Source organism: Hyla sarda, unplaced genomic scaffold (assembly GCF_029499605.1).
Source record: "Hyla sarda isolate aHylSar1 unplaced genomic scaffold, aHylSar1.hap1 scaffold_723, whole genome shotgun sequence".
NCBI lineage: Eukaryota > Metazoa > Chordata > Amphibia > Anura > Hylidae > Hyla > Hyla sarda.
The window spans coordinates 159,578-178,553 of NW_026610744.1; the positions used below are offsets into that span (position 1 = coordinate 159,578).

Sequence of the window (18,976 nt, forward strand, 5' to 3'; positions counted from 1 at the left end):
ATACATAGGTGCTGAATACATAAAAAGCGACTGTTCAGCGACAGACAAGTCGCATCGGCTGAAAGTAGGCCAGAATGTCAGTCCATGTTGGAGCAGGTTTAGATACAGTCTAAAGCATAGATCTCAAAGTCTGTGCACAGAATTTAGCAAGGGCCTCGCACCTTCTGATGCATCAGGTAGGTGCACAATAGCATAGCCTAACCCTCTGTACTTTGGTCTATATTGATGCGGGACATAGACAGCCAGCTGATGACCAATCCATTAGTGCAATGGATGGCTGGAAGCATTTGTCTTTGCCTTTGCAATACCACAGAAGCAATGCATGGTCAATGTACAGCAATGACACACCTGTGTGAACAGCCAGGAGACCCCCCCCCCCCATGTTATGTTACATAGTTACATAGTTAGTACGGTCGAAAAAAGACATATGTCCATCAAGTTCAACCAGGGAATTAAGGGGTAGGGGTGTGGCGCGATATTGGGGAAGGGATGAGATTTTATATTTCTTCATAAGCATTAATCTTATTTTGTCAATTAGGAACATTCAGCACCCACCCGCTATCAAGGCAGCTGCCTATAATGTCATGCCCTACCTGCACAGGTGTGCTGGCTACTCAAATGATCCAATTAAGGAGGCCATTTAGTCAGCAGCAGCAGAAGTCCTGTGCCTGGACGCTCCAACAGCGGCCAGACACAAGCAGAAGCAGAAGCAGCAGCAGCAGCACCACCTTTTGTTTTTTGGCTGCAGCAGCAGCAAGGCCCACAGGGCTGGCTAGCTGGCTAGCCAGCAAGCAGGTAGCAATGAAAGTAGGAATCTTTCTTTTTAACCCTGTAAGGGGGTGGTGCACTGTACCCGAAGATACTGCCATATCGGGTCAATGCATAGGGCGACGGAAGCAAGCTTCGAAATCGGCCCCCGTTCTCAAAAATCCATTTAATATATGGTCCCCAGATAGGGGACGTATCAGATATTAAACTGATAAGAACAGATACTACACTTGATCTTAGCCAAAAGGCCGAGAAGCGATAACCGTGAAAGGGGCGGGCCCAACAAGGTCCCCTTCATGGGCACTATCACTGCTTGCTGTCAGGGAGGCTGCCAGACAATTTTCCATGCACACTCTGGGCTGGGGGGCAGTCAACCACCAGTACACACAGCAGAACCTAAACCCATACCATTATTGCTAAGCAGCAAGACAGGGGCCCATTGCACTCCCACGGGGCCTTTTTAAATGCAATCCATAACCCGGATTTGCCAGGAACCCTTCTTACTCCTCCTACTTGCATGTGACACTGGGCTTAGGATCTGCATAGGAAACACACACACAAGCACACACCTACCTTTGTTGCCTGCAGATGCCTCCTTGGCTGTCCCCAAACGGTATCAAACCAACACCCACGGGAAGCTGTAAGCATAGAGGACATGCCTGCACCCCATTGGACTTACCTGTGTGGGTTAAATCCGGGTTATTTGACAACCTATGGCGGTGATGGTTCTGCTCAGGCAGAGCAGTGCTGATGCTCCTCATAAAGCTGTCGCTGCTGTGAAGGTTCTAGGTGACATCACAAATCCCTATGGTTACATACACAACAAAGCTGGGTTGTTGTTGTTTACACTCTGCAAGGCCTGTGGAAGTGAGTGACATCATAGCACTGTAGTTCTGAGGGTTCTAGATGGATGCAACAATCTCCTGTTGCTTCTATGAAGGCCGTAATAGACGACATCACCAAACAGCTCCATAGTCACATACACAGCAAAGGAGAGATGTTGTTTACACCTAGTGATGTCAGTGGTATTGAGTGACATCACAGCACAGTGCTAAGGCTCCTGGGCCTGGACACAGCAGCGGCTGCAATATCTCAACGGAGAATACGTTTATATATATGTGTGTGTGTGCGCGTATATATATATATATATATATATATATATATATATATATATATTTCTCCGCCGAAATCACTTTTAAACCCATTTCCACCTTTTTTTCCCTTCTCTTCCTCTTACTTTTTTTTCACGTTTTTTTACGTTTTTCTCCTTTTCGCCTCTTTTCTGGGCGTATTATTCTTCTTTTTCTTCTTTTTTTTCGTCTAATGCATACCCCATCAGTGCAGCAATGCTTATTCAATACCGCCAGCAGATGGAGACACTGGGGGATAATTTTCTAAGGATTTATACTGATTTTTCCTGTCTGAATTTGTCGCACAGAAAGTTGCAGGCCAAATATGTGTGACATTTCTGCGACTTTAGCTTCTAGAGCCTTTTTACAACATTATACATAGGTGCTGAATACATAAAAAGCGACTGTTCAGCGACAGACAAGTCGCATCGGCTGAAAGTAGGCCAGAATGTCAGTCCATGTTGGAGCAGGTTTAGATACAGTCTAAAGCATAGATCTCAAAGTCTGTGCACAGAATTTAGCAAGGGCCTCGCACCTTCTGATGCATCAGGTAGGTGCACAATAGCATAGCCTAACCCTCTGTACTTTGGTCTATATTGATGCGGGACATAGACAGCCAGCTGATGACCAATCCATTAGTGCAATGGATGGCTGGAAGCATTTGTCTTTGCCTTTGCAATACCACAGAAGCAATGCATGGTCAATGTACAGCAATGACACACCTGTGTGAACAGCCAGTAGACCCCCCCCCCCCCTGTTATGTTACATAGTTACATAGTTAGTACGGTCGAAAAAAGACATATGTCCATCAAGTTCAACCAGGGAATTAAGGGGTAGGGGTGTGGCGCGATATTGGGGAAGGGATGAGATTTTATATTTCTTCATAAGCATTAATCTTATTTTGTCAATTAGGAACATTCAGCACCCACCCGCTATCAAGGCAGCTGCCTATCATGTCATGCCCTACCTGCACAGGTGTGCTGGCTACTCAAATGATCCAATTAAGGAGGCCATTTAGTCAGCAGCAGCAGAAGTCCTGTGCCTGGACGCTCCAACAGCGGCCAGACACAAGCAGAAGCAGAAGCAGCAGCAGCAGCACCACCTTTTGTTTTTTGGCTGCAGCAGCAGCAAGGCCCACAGGGCTGGCTAGCTGGCTAGCCAGCAAGCAGGTAGCAATGAAAGTAGGAATCTTTCTTTTTAACCCTGTAAGGGGGTGGTGCACTGTACCCGAAGATACTGCCATATCGGGTCAATGCATAGGGCGACGGAAGCAAGCTTCGAAATCGGCCCCCGTTCTCAAAAATCCATTTAATATATGGTCCCCAGATAGGGGACGTATCAGATATTAAACTGATAAGAACAGATACTACACTTGATCTTAGCCAAAAGGCCGAGAAGCGATAACCGTGAAAGGGGCGGGCCCAACAAGGTCCCCTTCATGGGCACTATCACTGCTTGCTGTCAGGGAGGCTGCCAGACAATTTTCCATGCACACTCTGGGCTGGGGGGCAGTCAACCACCAGTACACACAGCAGAACCTAAACCCATACCATTATTGCTAAGCAGCAAGACAGGGGCCCATTGCACTCCCACGGGGCCTTTTTAAATGCAATCCATAACCCGGATTTGCCAGGAACCCTTCTTACTCCTCCTACTTGCATGTGACACTGGGCTTAGGATCTGCATAGGAAACACACACACAAGCACACACCTACCTTTGTTGCCTGCAGATGCCTCCTTGGCTGTCCCCAAACGGTATCAAACCAACACCCACGGGAAGCTGTAAGCATAGAGGACATGCCTGCACCCCATTGGACTTACCTGTGTGGGTTAAATCCGGGTTATTTGACAACCTATGGCGGTGATGGTTCTGCTCAGGCAGAGCAGTGCTGATGCTCCTCATAAAGCTGTCGCTGCTGTGAAGGTTCTAGGTGACATCACAAATCCCTATGGTTACATACACAACAAAGCTGGGTTGTTGTTGTTTACACTCTGCAAGGCCTGTGGAAGTGAGTGACATCATAGCACTGTAGTTCTGAGGGTTCTAGATGGATGCAACAATCTCCTGTTGCTTCTATGAAGGCCGTAATAGACGACATCACCAAACAGCTCCATAGTCACATACACAGCAAAGGAGAGATGTTGTTTACACCTAGTGATGTCAGTGGTATTGAGTGACATCACAGCACAGTGCTAAGGCTCCTGGGCCTGGACACAGCAGCGGCTGCAATATCTCAACGGAGAATACGTTTATATATATGTGTGTGTGTGCGCGTATATATATATATATATATATATATATATATATATATATATATATATATATTTCTCCGCCGAAATCACTTTTAAACCCATTTCCACCTTTTTTTCCCTTCTCTTCCTCTTACTTTTTTTTCACGTTTTTTTACGTTTTTCTCCTTTTCGCCTCTTTTCTGGGCGTATTATTCTTCTTTTTCTTCTTTTTTTTCGTCTAATGCATACCCCATCAGTGCAGCAATGCTTATTCAATACCGCCAGCAGATGGAGACACTGGGGGATAATTTTCTAAGGATTTATACTGATTTTTCCTGTCTGAATTTGTCGCACAGAAAGTTGCAGGCCAAATATGTGTGACATTTCTGCGACTTTAGCTTCTAGAGCCTTTTTACAACATTATACATAGGTGCTGAATACATAAAAAGCGACTGTTCAGCGACAGACAAGTCGCATCGGCTGAAAGTAGGCCAGAATGTCAGTCCATGTTGGAGCAGGTTTAGATACAGTCTAAAGCATAGATCTCAAAGTCTGTGCACAGAATTTAGCAAGGGCCTCGCACCTTCTGATGCATCAGGTAGGTGCACAATAGCATAGCCTAACCCTCTGTACTTTGGTCTATATTGATGCGGGACATAGACAGCCAGCTGATGACCAATCCATTAGTGCAATGGATGGCTGGAAGCATTTGTCTTTGCCTTTGCAATACCACAGAAGCAATGCATGGTCAATGTACAGCAATGACACACCTGTGTGAACAGCCAGGAGACCCCCCCCCCATGTTATGTTACATAGTTACATAGTTAGTACGGTCGAAAAAAGACATATGTCCATCAAGTTCAACCAGGGAATTAAGGGGTAGGGGTGTGGCGCGATATTGGGGAAGGGATGAGATTTTATATTTCTTCATAAGCATTAATCTTATTTTGTCAATTAGGAACATTCAGCACCCACCCGCTATCAAGGCAGCTGCCTATCATGTCATGCCCTACCTGCACAGGTGTGCTGGCTACTCAAATGATCCAATTAAGGAGGCCATTTAGTCAGCAGCAGCAGAAGTCCTGTGCCTGGACGCTCCAACAGCGGCCAGACACAAGCAGAAGCAGAAGCAGCAGCAGCAGCACCACCTTTTGTTTTTTGGCTGCAGCAGCAGCAAGGCCCACAGGGCTGGCTAGCTGGCTAGCCAGCAAGCAGGTAGCAATGAAAGTAGGAATCTTTCTTTTTAACCCTGTAAGGGGGTGGTGCACTGTACCCGAAGATACTGCCATATCGGGTCAATGCATAGGGCGACGGAAGCAAGCTTCGAAATCGGCCCCCGTTCTCAAAAATCCATTTAATATATGGTCCCCAGATAGGGGACGTATCAGATATTAAACTGATAAGAACAGATTTTTTTTTTTTTTTTAAGTTAACCCTCAGAACTCCATCAGAGCTCTAAGTTCTTATTTGAGCTTGATTTTTTTGTTCATCATCAGGAAAACCCGTTTTTCTTTATTTCTTTATCTTTTTTAACAATAAAAGAAACCATATTTAAAACATAAAAAAATATTTAACCAAAACTAACCATGCAATATTTCACCAAAGAGAATTACCAAAAGGTCATTCCTCTTCTCCATGCAAAAACCATCAAGAACTCTAGGAAACCACAAGTTATTGCACCTCTCTGCATCTCACTTTTAGCTGGAACCGCCAGCCACGCCGGAACTTTGTATGTTTCCACAAATCTATCCACATCTGCGTGAAACAAACGATAAACTTTATCCCTTGCTTCATTGATTTTGTATCCCAATCTTTCTTTTAGACTACCCAAATCCTTGTCAAAGGCCTTTTTCTCTTTATTTGTCACACTCTCGAAAACAACATCAAGAGAGCCTCCATACCTTACCGGTATAAATTCATCTTCTTCATTTTCTTTCCTTTTCTTCTCCTCCACCACTTTTCTAGTTGGAGCTTCTTCCCCTTCCGGTTCTTCACTCACCTCAATTTCCTCCTCTCTATTTCTTTTCATACCCTCCTTCTTCTTCTTCTTCTTCCTCTTAGGACACGTGCCTACCAGATGCCCCTCATCACCACATAGGTGACATTTTTTCTTTTCTTTACATGCTTCTGGTTCATGGCCTTCTCCTTGACATTTATAGCACCACAAGATGTCGCAGAAATCTTTCCTATGCCCGTACTTCTTACACTTTCGACAAAAGTCGTCCATGCCAGAAAAGAACAGGTCCCCATTAACTGTACCAATCTTAAAACGACCAGGCGGATACCTTAGCCTTCCATCAGGTCCTTTCTGAAACTTTACTTGAAATTTCCACTTCGTTGTCCAAAGACCGAATTGATTATATATCTTGCCTTTTGGCTTCACCTCCTCACAGAATCTGGAAAGGAACAAAACAATCTCCTCTTCTGGGATATACGGACTGTACATCCTTACAGTTAGAAGTCTTTCCTGCGTCGGAAAATGGGGAGTAATCTCTACCCCTCCCAACACAGGGTGCGACTTCCACAGCAATGCTTTATTGCAGAACGTACCACAGTCCTCCTCCGAAACCAGAACCACGTCATAGATACCACTTCTTGGAAATTCCAGCATGGATAATATCTGTTCCTTCTTCAGCTCAAAGAGCTTGAACAAAATCTCTTCCACTACGAAAAATAAGCCTCTCTCCTTCTTCTCAGGGTCCAAAAGAGTAACACGAACTCCATTTCGTAGTCTGGCGTAGCTAGGTACACCTACAGCAGGATCTTCTGTCTTGCCAGCCTCCTCCATCGCAGAACAAAACACCTCCCCTACTGCAAGCAGGTAGGTGGTGATCGCTCCTCGTTGCCCGGGGACTAAGCCGCTACCCTGATGTCAGCAAGGGGGTTTAGTCCCACCAAAAGATGGAACGATCCCCCAGGGAAAAGGAGCGGGTACCCCGGGCACCTTCCAGCCAGATCAAGCAAGCAAATACTACACTTGATCTTAGCCAAAAGGCCGAGAAGCGATAACCGTGAAAGGGGCGGGCCCAACAAGGTCCCCTTCATGGGCACTATCACTGCTTGCTGTCAGGGAGGCTGCCAGACAATTTTCCATGCACACTCTGGGCTGGGGGGCAGTCAACCACCAGTACACACAGCAGAACCTAAACCCATACCATTATTGCTAAGCAGCAAGACAGGGGCCCATTGCACTCCCACGGGGCCTTTTTAAATGCAATCCATAACCCGGATTTGCCAGGAACCCTTCTTACTCCTCCTACTTGCATGTGACACTGGGCTTAGGATCTGCATAGGAAACACACACACAAGCACACACCTACCTTTGTTGCCTGCAGATGCCTCCTTGGCTGTCCCCAAACGGTATCAAACCAACACCCACGGGAAGCTGTAAGCATAGAGGACATGCCTGCACCCCATTGGACTTACCTGTGTGGGTTAAATCCGGGTTATTTGACAACCTATGGCGGTGATGGTTCTGCTCAGGCAGAGCAGTGCTGATGCTCCTCATAAAGCTGTCGCTGCTGTGAAGGTTCTAGGTGACATCACAAATCCCTATGGTTACATACACAACAAAGCTGGGTTGTTGTTGTTTACACTCTGCAAGGCCTGTGGAAGTGAGTGACATCATGGCACTGTAGTTCTGAGGGTTCTAGATGGATGCAACAATCTCCTGTTGCTTCTATGAAGGCCATAATAGACGACATCACCAAACAGCTCCATAGTCACATACACAGCAAAGGAGAGATGTTGTTTACACCTAGTGATGTCAGTGGTATTGAATGACATCACAGCACAGTGCTAAGGCTCCTGGGCCTGGACACAGCAGCGGCTGCAATATCTCAACGGAGAATACGTTTATATATATGTGTGTGTGTGCGCGTATATATATATATATATATATATATATATATATATATATATATTTCTCCGCCGAAATCACTTTTAAACCCATTTCCACCTTTTTTTCCCTTCTCTTCCTCTTACTTTTTTTTCACGTTTTTTTACGTTTTTCTCCTTTTCGCCTCTTTTCTGGGCGTATTATTCTTCTTTTTCTTCTTTTTTTTCGTCTAATGCATACCCCATCAGTGCAGCAATGCTTATTCAATACCGCCAGCAGATGGAGACACTGGGGGATAATTTTCTAAGGATTTATACTGATTTTTCCTGTCTGAATTTGTCGCACAGAAAGTTGCAGGCCAAATATGTGTGACATTTCTGCGACTTTAGCTTCTAGAGCATTTTTACAACATTATACATAGGTGCTGAATACATAAAAAGCGACTGTTCAGCGACAGACAAGTCGCATCGGCTGAAAGTAGGCCAGAATGTCAGTCCATGTTGGAGCAGGTTTAGATACAGTCTAAAGTATAGATCTCAAAGTCTGTGCACAGAATTTAGCAAGGGCCTCGCACCTTCTGATGCATCAGGTAGGTGCACAATAGCATAGCCTAACCCTCTGTACTTTGGTCTATATTGATGCGGGACATAGACAGCCAGCTGATGACCAATCCATTAGTGCAATGGATGGCTGGAAGCATTTGTCTTTGCCTTTGCAATACCACAGAAGCAATGCATGGTCAATGTACAGCAATGACACACCTGTGTGAACAGCCAGGAGACCCCCCCCCCCCCCCCCCATGTTATGTTACATAGTTACATAGTTAGTACGGTCGAAAAAAGACATATGTCCATCAAGTTCAACCAGGGAATTAAGGGGTAGGGGTGTGGCGCGATATTGGGGAAGGGATGAGATTTTATATTTCTTCATAAGCATTAATCTTATTTTGTCAATTAGGAACATTCAGCACCCACCCGCTATCAAGGCAGCTGCCTATCATGTCATGCCCTACCTGCACAGGTGTGCTGGCTACTCAAATGATCCAATTAAGGAGGCCATTTAGTCAGCAGCAGCAGAAGTCCTGTGCCTGGACGCTCCAACAGCGGCCAGACACAAGCAGAAGCAGAAGCAGCAGAAGCAGCAGCAGCACCACCTTTTGTTTTTTGGCTGCAGCAGCAGCAAGGCCCACAGGGCTGGCTAGCTGGCTAGCCAGCAAGCAGGTAGCAATGAAAGTAGGAATCTTTCTTTTTAACCCTGTAAGGGGGTGGTGCACTGTACCCGAAGATACTGCCATATCGGGTCAATGCATAGGGCGACGGAAGCAAGCTTCGAAATCGGCCCCCGTTCTCAAAAATCCATTTAATATATGGTCCCCAGATAGGGGACGTATCAGATATTAAACTGATAAGAACAGATACTACACTTGATCTTAGCCAAAAGGCCGAGAAGCGATAACCGTGAAAGGGGCGGGCCCAACAAGGTGCCCTTCATGGGCACTATCACTGCTTGCTGTCAGGGAGGCTGCCAGACAATTTTCCATGCACACTCTGGGCTGGGGGGCAGTCAACCACCAGTACACACAGCAGAACCTAAACCCATACCATTATTGCTAAGCAGCAAGACAGGGGCCCATTGCACTCCCACGGGGCCTTTTTAAATGCAATCCATAACCCGGATTTGCCAGGAACCCTTCTTACTCCTCCTACTTGCATGTGACACTGGGCTTAGGATCTGCATAGGAAACACACACACAAGCACACACCTACCTTTGTTGCCTGCAGATGCCTCCTTGGCTGTCCCCAAACGGTATCAAACCAACACCCACGGGAAGCTGTAAGCATAGAGGACATGCCTGCACCCCATTGGACTTACCTGTGTGGGTTAAATCCGGGTTATTTGACAACCTATGACGGTGATGGTTCTGCTCAGGCAGAGCAGTGCTGATGCTCCTCATAAAGCTGTCGCTGCTGTGAAGGTTCTAGGTGACATCACAAATCCCTATGGTTACATACACAACAAAGCTGGGTTGTTGTTGTTTACACTCTGCAAGGCCTGTGGAAGTGAGTGACATCATAGCACTGTAGTTCTGAGGGTTCTAGATGGATGCAACAATCTCCTGTTGCTTCTATGAAGGCCATAATAGACGACATCACCAAACAGCTCCATAGTCACATACACAGCAAAGGAGAGATGTTGTTTACACCTAGTGATGTCAGTGGTATTGAGTGACATCACAGCACAGTGCTAAGGCTCCTGGGCCTGGACACAGCAGCGGCTGCAATATCTCAACGGAGAATACGTTTATATATATGTGTGTGTGTGCGCGTATATATATATATATATATATATATATATATATATATATTTCTCCGCCGAAATCACTTTTAAACCCATTTCCACCTTTTTTTCCCTTCTCTTCCTCTTACTTTTTTTTCACGTTTTTTTACGTTTTTCTCCTTTTCGCCTCTTTTCTGGGCGTATTATTCTTCTTTTTCTTCTTTTTTTTCGTCTAATGCATACCCCATCAGTGCAGCAATGCTTATTCAATACCGCCAGCAGATGGAGACACTGGGGGATAATTTTCTAAGGATTTATACTGATTTTTCCTGTCTGAATTTGTCGCACAGAAAGTTGCAGGCCAAATATGTGTGACATTTCTGCGACTTTAGCTTCTAGAGCATTTTTACAACATTATACATAGGTGCTGAATACATAAAAAGCGACTGTTCAGCGACAGACAAGTCGCATCGGCTGAAAGTAGGCCAGAATGTCAGTCCATGTTGGAGCAGGTTTAGATACAGTCTAAAGTATAGATCTCAAAGTCTGTGCACAGAATTTAGCAAGGGCCTCGCACCTTCTGATGCATCAGGTAGGTGCACAATAGCATAGCCTAACCCTCTGTACTTTGGTCTATATTGATGCGGGACATAGACAGCCAGCTGATGACCAATCCATTAGTGCAATGGATGGCTGGAAGCATTTGTCTTTGCCTTTGCAATACCACAGAAGCAATGCATGGTCAATGTACAGCAATGACACACCTGTGTGAACAGCCAGGAGACCCCCCCCCCCCCCCCCCCATGTTATGTTACATAGTTACATAGTTAGTACGGTCGAAAAAAGACATATGTCCATCAAGTTCAACCAGGGAATTAAGGGGTAGGGGTGTGGCGCGATATTGGGGAAGGGATGAGATTTTATATTTCTTCATAAGCATTAATCTTATTTTGTCAATTAGGAACATTCAGCACCCACCCGCTATCAAGGCAGCTGCCTATCATGTCATGCCCTACCTGCACAGGTGTGCTGGCTACTCAAATGATCCAATTAAGGAGGCCATTTAGTCAGCAGCAGCAGAAGTCCTGTGCCTGGACGCTCCAACAGCGGCCAGACACAAGCAGAAGCAGAAGCAGCAGAAGCAGCAGCAGCACCACCTTTTGTTTTTTGGCTGCAGCAGCAGCAAGGCCCACAGGGCTGGCTAGCTGACTAGCCAGCAAGCAGGTAGCAATGAAAGTAGGAATCTTTCTTTTTAACCCTGTAAGGGGGTGGTGCACTGTACCCGAAGATACTGCCATATCGGGTCAATGCATAGGGCGACGGAAGCAAGCTTCGAAATCGGCCCCCGTTCTCAAAAATCCATTTAATATATGGTCCCCAGATAGGGGACGTATCAGATATTAAACTGATAAGAACAGATACTACACTTGATCTTAGCCAAAAGGCCGAGAAGCGATAACCGTGAAAGGGGCGGGCCCAACAAGGTGCCCTTCATGGGCACTATCACTGCTTGCTGTCAGGGAGGCTGCCAGACAATTTTCCATGCACACTCTGGGCTGGGGGGCAGTCAACCACCAGTACACACAGCAGAACCTAAACCCATACCATTATTGCTAAGCAGCAAGACAGGGGCCCATTGCACTCCCACGGGGCCTTTTTAAATGCAATCCATAACCCGGATTTGCCAGGAACCCTTCTTACTCCTCCTACTTGCATGTGACACTGGGCTTAGGATCTGCATAGGAAACACACACACAAGCACACACCTACCTTTGTTGCCTGCAGATGCCTCCTTGGCTGTCCCCAAACGGTATCAAACCAACACCCACGGGAAGCTGTAAGCATAGAGGACATGCCTGCACCCCATTGGACTTACCTGTGTGGGTTAAATCCGGGTTATTTGACAACCTATGGCGGTGATGGTTCTGCTCAGGCAGAGCAGTGCTGATGCTCCTCATAAAGCTGTCGCTGCTGTGAAGGTTCTAGGTGACATCACAAATCCCTATGGTTACATACACAACAAAGCTGGGTTGTTGTTGTTTACACTCTGCAAGGCCTGTGGAAGTGAGTGACATCATAGCACTGTAGTTCTGAGGGTTCTAGATGGATGCAACAATCTCCTGTTGCTTCTATGAAGGCCATAATAGACGACATCACCAAACAGCTCCATAGTCACATACACAGCAAAGGAGAGATGTTGTTTACACCTAGTGATGTCAGTGGTATTGAGTGACATCACAGCACAGTGCTAAGGCTCCTGGGCCTGGACACAGCAGCGGCTGCAATATCTCAACGGAGAATACGTTTATATATATGTGTGTGTGTGCGCGTATATATATATATATATATATATATATATATATATATATATATTTCTCCGCCGAAATCACTTTTAAACCCATTTCCACCTTTTTTTCCCTTCTCTTCCTCTTACCTTTTTTTCACGTTTTTTTACGTTTTTCTCCTTTTCGCCTCTTTTCTGGGCGTATTATTCTTCTTTTTCTTCTTTTTTTTCGTCTAATGCATACCCCATCAGTGCAGCAATGCTTATTCAATACCGCCAGCAGATGGAGACACTGGGGGATAATTTTCTAAGGATTTATACTGATTTTTCCTGTCTGAATTTGTCGCACAGAAAGTTGCAGGCCAAATATGTGTGACATTTCTGCGACTTTAGCTTCTAGAGCATTTTTACAACATTATACATAGGTGCTGAATACATAAAAAGCGACTGTTCAGCGACAGACAAGTCGCATCGGCTGAAAGTAGGCCAGAATGTCAGTCCATGTTGGAGCAGGTTTAGATACAGTCTAAAGTATAGATCTCAAAGTCTGTGCACAGAATTTAGCAAGGGCCTCGCACCTTCTGATGCATCAGGTAGGTGCACAATAGCATAGCCTAACCCTCTGTACTTTGGTCTATATTGATGCGGGACATAGACAGCCAGCTGATGACCAATCCATTAGTGCAATGGATGGCTGGAAGCATTTGTCTTTGCCTTTGCAATACCACAGAAGCAATGCATGGTCAATGTACAGCAATGACACACCTGTGTGAACAGCCAGGAGACCCCCCCCCCCCATGTTATGTTACATAGTTACATAGTTAGTACGGTCGAAAAAAGACATATGTCCATCAAGTTCAACCAGGGAATTAAGGGGTAGGGGTGTGGCGCGATATTGGGGAAGGGATGAGATTTTATATTTCTTCATAAGCATTAATCTTATTTTGTCAATTAGGAACATTCAGCACCCACCCGCTATCAAGGCAGCTGCCTATCATGTCATGCCCTACCTGCACAGGTGTGCTGGCTACTCAAATGATCCAATTAAGGAGGCCATTTAGTCAGCAGCAGCAGAAGTCCTGTGCCTGGACGCTCCAACAGCGGCCAGACACAAGCAGAAGCAGAAGCAGCAGAAGCAGCAGCAGCACCACCTTTTGTTTTTTGGCTGCAGCAGCAGCAAGGCCCACAGGGCTGGCTAGCTGGCTAGCCAGCAAGCAGGTAGCAATGAAAGTAGGAATCTTTCTTTTTAACCCTGTAAGGGGGTGGTGCACTGTACCCGAAGATACTGCCATATCGGGTCAATGCATAGGGCGACGGAAGCAAGCTTCGAAATCGGCCCCCGTTCTCAAAAATCCATTTAATATATGGTCCCCAGATAGGGGACGTATCAGATATTAAACTGATAAGAACAGATACTACACTTGATCTTAGCCAAAAGGCCGAGAAGCGATAACCGTGAAAGGGGCGGGCCCAACAAGGTGCCCTTCATGGGCACTATCACTGCTTGCTGTCAGGGAGGCTGCCAGACAATTTTCCATGCACACTCTGGGCTGGGGGGCAGTCAACCACCAGTACACACAGCAGAACCTAAACCCATACCATTATTGCTAAGCAGCAAGACAGGGGCCCATTGCACTCCCACGGGGCCTTTTTAAATGCAATCCATAACCCGGATTTGCCAGGAACCCTTCTTACTCCTCCTACTTGCATGTGACACTGGGCTTAGGATCTGCATAGGAAACACACACACAAGCACACACCTACCTTTGTTGCCTGCAGATGCCTCCTTGGCTGTCCCCAAACGGTATCAAACCAACACCCACGGGAAGCTGTAAGCATAGAGGACATGCCTGCACCCCATTGGACTTACCTGTGTGGGTTAAATCCGGGTTATTTGACAACCTATGGCGGTGATGGTTCTGCTCAGGCAGAGCAGTGCTGATGCTCCTCATAAAGCTGTCGCTGCTGTGAAGGTTCTAGGTGACATCACAAATCCCTATGGTTACATACACAACAAAGCTGGGTTGTTGTTGTTTACACTCTGCAAGGCCTGTGGAAGTGAGTGACATCATAGCACTGTAGTTCTGAGGGTTCTAGATGGATGCAACAATCTCCTGTTGCTTCTATGAAGGCCATAATAGACGACATCACCAAACAGCTCCATAGTCACATACACAGCAAAGGAGAGATGTTGTTTACACCTAGTGATGTCAGTGGTATTGAGTGACATCACAGCACAGTGCTAAGGCTCCTGGGCCTGGACACAGCAGCGGCTGCAATATCTCAACGGAGAATACGTTTATATATATGTGTGTGTGTGCGCGTATATATATATATATATATATATATATATATATATATATATATATATTTCTCCGCCGAAATCACTTTTAAACCCATTTCCACCTTTTTTTCCCTTCTCTTCCTCTTACTTTTTTTTCACGTTTTTTTACGTTTTTCTCCTTTTCGCCTCTTTTCTGGGCGTATTATTCTTCTTTTTCTTCTTTTTTTTCGTCTAATGCATACCCCATCAGTGCAGCAATGCTTATTCAATACCGCCAGCAGATGGAGACACTGGGGGATAATTTTCTAAGGATTTATACTGATTTTTCCTGTCTGAATTTGTCGCACAGAAAGTTGCAGGCCAAATATGTGTGACATTTCTGCGACTTTAGCTTCTAGAGCATTTTTACAACATTATACATAGGTGCTGAATACATAAAAAGCGACTGTTCAGCGACAGACAAGTCGCATCGGCTGAAAGTAGGCCAGAATGTCAGTCCATGTTGGAGCAGGTTTAGATACAGTCTAAAGTATAGATCTCAAAGTCTGTGCACAGAATTTAGCAAGGGCCTTGCACCTTCTGATGCATCAGGTAGGTGCACAATAGCATAGCCTAACCCTCTGTACTTTGGTCTATATTGATGCGGGACATAGACAGCCAGCTGATGACCAATCCATTAGTGCAATGGATGGCTGGAAGCATTTGTCTTTGCCTTTGCAATACCACAGAAGCAATGCATGGTCAATGTACAGCAATGACACACCTGTGTGAACAGCCAGGAGACCCCCCCCCCCCCCCCATGTTATGTTACATAGTTACATAGTTAGTACGGTCGAAAAAAGACATATGTCCATCAAGTTCAACCAGGGAATTAAGGGGTAGGGGTGTGGCGCGATATTGGGGAAGGGATGAGATTTTATATTTCTTCATAAGCATTAATCTTATTTTGTCAATTAGGAACATTCAGCACCCACCCGCTATCAAGGCAGCTGCCTATCATGTCATGCCCTACCTGCACAGGTGTGCTGGCTACTCAAATGATCCAATTAAGGAGGCCATTTAGTCAGCAGCAGCAGAAGTCCTGTGCCTGGACGCTCCAACAGCGGCCAGACACAAGCAGAAGCAGAAGCAGCAGAAGCAGCAGCAGCACCACCTTTTGTTTTTTGGCTGCAGCAGCAGCAAGGCCCACAGGGCTGGCTAGCTGGCTAGCCAGCAAGCAGGTAGCAATGAAAGTAGGAATCTTTCTTTTTAACCCTGTAAGGGGGTGGTGCACTGTACCCGAAGATACTGCCATATCGGGTCAATGCATAGGGCGACGGAAGCAAGCTTCGAAATCGGCCCCCGTTCTCAAAAATCCATTTAATATATGGTCCCCAGATAGGGGACGTATCAGATATTAAACTGATAAGAACAGATACTACACTTGATCTTAGCCAAAAGGCCGAGAAGCGATAACCGTGAAAGGGGCGGGCCCAACAAGGTGCCCTTCATGGGCACTATCACTGCTTGCTGTCAGGGAGGCTGCCAGACAATTTTCCATGCACACTCTGGGCTGGGGGGCAGTCAACCACCAGTACACACAGCAGAACCTAAACCCATACCATTATTGCTAAGCAGCAAGACAGGGGCCCATTGCACTCCCACGGGGCCTTTTTAAATGCAATCCATAACCCGGATTTGCCAGGAACCCTTCTTACTCCTCCTACTTGCATGTGACACTGGGCTTAGGATCTGCATAGGAAACACACACACAAGCACACACCTACCTTTGTTGCCTGCAGATGCCTCCTTGGCTGTCCCCAAACGGTATCAAACCAACACCCACGGGAAGCTGTAAGCATAGAGGACATGCCTGCACCCCATTGGACTTACCTGTGTGGGTTAAATCCGGGTTATTTGACAACCTATGGCGGTGATGGTTCTGCTCAGGCAGAGCAGTGCTGATGCTCCTCATAAAGCTGTCGCTGCTGTGAAGGTTCTAGGTGACATCACAAATCCCTATGGTTACATACACAACAAAGCTGGGTTGTTGTTGTTTACACTCTGCAAGGCCTGTGGAAGTGAGTGACATCATAGCACTGTAGTTCTGAGGGTTCTAGATGGATGCAACAATCTCCTGTTGCTTCTATGAAGGCCATAATAGACGACATCACCAAACAGCTCCATAGTCACATACACAGCAAAGGAGAGATGTTGTTTACACCTAGTGATGTCAGTGGTATTGAGTGACATCACAGCACAGTGCTAAGGCTCCTGGGCCTGGACACAGCAGCGGCTGCAATATCTCAACGGAGAATACGTTTATATATATGTGTGTGTGTGCGCGTATATATATATATATATATATATATATATATATATATATATATATATATATATATTTCTCCGCCGAAATCACTTTTAAACCCATTTCCACCTTTTTTTCCCTTCTCTTCCTCTTACTTTTTTTTCACGTTTTTTTACGTTTTTCTCCTTTTCGCCTCTTTTCTGGGCGTATTATTCTTCTTTTTCTTCTTTTTTTTCGTCTAATGCATACCCCATCAGTGCAGCAATGCTTATTCAATACCGCCAGCAGATGGAGACACTGGGGGATAATTTTCTAAGGATTTATACTGATTTTTCCTGTCTGAATTTGTCGCACAGAAAGTTGCAGGCCAAATATGTGTGACATTTCTGCGACTTTAGCTTCTAGAGCATTTTTACAACATTATACATAGGTGCTGAATACATAAAAAGCGACTGTTCAGCGACAGACAAGTCGCATCGGCTGAAAGTAGGCCAGAATGTCAGTCCATGTTGGAGCAGGTTTAGATACAGTCTAAAGTATAGATCTCAAAGTCTGTGCACAGAATTTAGCAAGGGCCTTGCACCTTCTGATGCATCAGGTAGGTGCACAATAGCATAGCCTAACCCTCTGTACTTTGGTCTATATTGATGCGGGACATAGACAGCCAGCTGATGACCAATCCATTAGTGCAATGGATGGCTGGAAGCATTTGTCTTTGCCTTTGCAATACCACAGAAGCAATGCATGGTCAATGTACAGCAATGACACACCTGTGTGAACAGCCAGGAGACCCCCCCCCCCCCCCCCCCATGTTATGTTACATAGTTACATAGTTAGTACGGTCGAAAAAAGACATATGTCCATCAAGTTCAACCAGGGAATTAAGGGGTAGGGGTGTGGCGCGATATTGGGGAAGGGATGAGATTTTATATTTCTTCATAAGCATTAATCTTATTTTGTCAATTAGGAACATTCAGCACCCACCCGCTATCAAGGCAGCTGCCTATCATGTCATGCCCTACCTGCACAGGTGTGCTGGCTACTCAAATGATCCAATTAAGGAGGCCATTTAGTCAGCAGCAGCAGAAGTCCTGTGCCTGGACGCTCCAACAGCGGCCAGACACAAGCAGAAGCAGAAGCAGCAGAAGCAGCAGCAGCACCACCTTTTGTTTTTTGGCTGCAGCAGCAGCAAGGCCCACAGGGCTGGCTAGCTGGCTAGCCAGCAAGCAGGTAGCAATGAAAGTAGGAATCTTTCTTTTTAACCCTGTAAGGGGGTGGTGCACTGTACCCGAAGATACTGCCATATCGGGTCAATGCATAGGGCGACGGAAGCAAGCTTCGAAATCGGCCCCCGTTCTCAAAAATCCATTTAATATATGGTCCCCAGATAGGGGACGTATCAGATATTAAACTGATAAGAACAGATACTACACTTGATCTTAGCCAAAAGGCCGAGAAGCGATAACCGTGAAAGGGGCGGGCCCAACAAGGTGCTCTTCATGGGCACTATCACTGCTTGCTGTCAGGGAGGCTGCCAGACAATTTTCCATGCACACTCTGGGCTGGGGGGCAGTCAACCACCAGTACACACAGCAGAACCTAAACCCATACCATTATTGCTAAGCAGCAAGACAGGGGCCCATTGCACTCCCACGGGGCCTTTTTAAATGCAATCCATAACCCGGATTTGCCAGGAACCCTTCTTACTCCTCCTACTTGCATGTGACACTGGGCTTAGGATCTGCATAGGAAACACACACACAAGCACACACCTACCTTTGTTGCCTGCAGATGCCTCCTTGGCTGTCCCCAAACGGTATCAAACCAACACCCACGGGAAGCTGTAAGCATAGAGGACATGCCTGCACCCCATTGG

General features: G+C 46.0%; 8 non-coding genes and 1 pseudogene across 8 annotated transcripts; all 9 read right to left on the reverse strand.

The window, feature by feature from the left end:
- Positions 1-837: 837 nt before the first annotated feature.
- On the reverse strand, positions 838-1,028 carry LOC130344648 (U2 spliceosomal RNA). Its single transcript, XR_008883534.1, has one exon. It is a non-coding gene; the product is annotated as a U2 spliceosomal RNA (small nuclear RNA).
- A 2,081-nt stretch (positions 1,029-3,109) lies between these two features.
- On the reverse strand, positions 3,110-3,300 carry LOC130344649 (U2 spliceosomal RNA). Its single transcript, XR_008883535.1, has one exon. It is a non-coding gene; the product is annotated as a U2 spliceosomal RNA (small nuclear RNA).
- A 2,087-nt stretch (positions 3,301-5,387) lies between these two features.
- On the reverse strand, positions 5,388-5,578 carry LOC130344592 (U2 spliceosomal RNA). Its single transcript, XR_008883491.1, has one exon. It is a non-coding gene; the product is annotated as a U2 spliceosomal RNA (small nuclear RNA).
- Positions 5,579-7,026: 1,448 nt separating this feature from the next.
- LOC130344610 (U2 spliceosomal RNA) lies at positions 7,027-7,137 on the reverse strand (annotated as a pseudogene).
- Positions 7,138-9,230: 2,093 nt separating this feature from the next.
- On the reverse strand, positions 9,231-9,421 carry LOC130344650 (U2 spliceosomal RNA). The gene has a single exon (XR_008883536.1). It is a non-coding gene; the product is annotated as a U2 spliceosomal RNA (small nuclear RNA).
- A 2,090-nt stretch (positions 9,422-11,511) lies between these two features.
- LOC130344652 (U2 spliceosomal RNA) lies at positions 11,512-11,702 on the reverse strand. The gene has a single exon (XR_008883537.1). It is a non-coding gene; the product is annotated as a U2 spliceosomal RNA (small nuclear RNA).
- A 2,087-nt stretch (positions 11,703-13,789) lies between these two features.
- On the reverse strand, positions 13,790-13,980 carry LOC130344653 (U2 spliceosomal RNA). Its single transcript, XR_008883538.1, has one exon. It is a non-coding gene; the product is annotated as a U2 spliceosomal RNA (small nuclear RNA).
- A 2,095-nt stretch (positions 13,981-16,075) lies between these two features.
- Positions 16,076-16,266, reverse strand: LOC130344654 (U2 spliceosomal RNA). The gene has a single exon (XR_008883539.1). It is a non-coding gene; the product is annotated as a U2 spliceosomal RNA (small nuclear RNA).
- A 2,106-nt stretch (positions 16,267-18,372) lies between these two features.
- Positions 18,373-18,563, reverse strand: LOC130344655 (U2 spliceosomal RNA). Its single transcript, XR_008883540.1, has one exon. It is a non-coding gene; the product is annotated as a U2 spliceosomal RNA (small nuclear RNA).
- Between the last annotated feature and the right edge of the window lie 413 nt (positions 18,564-18,976).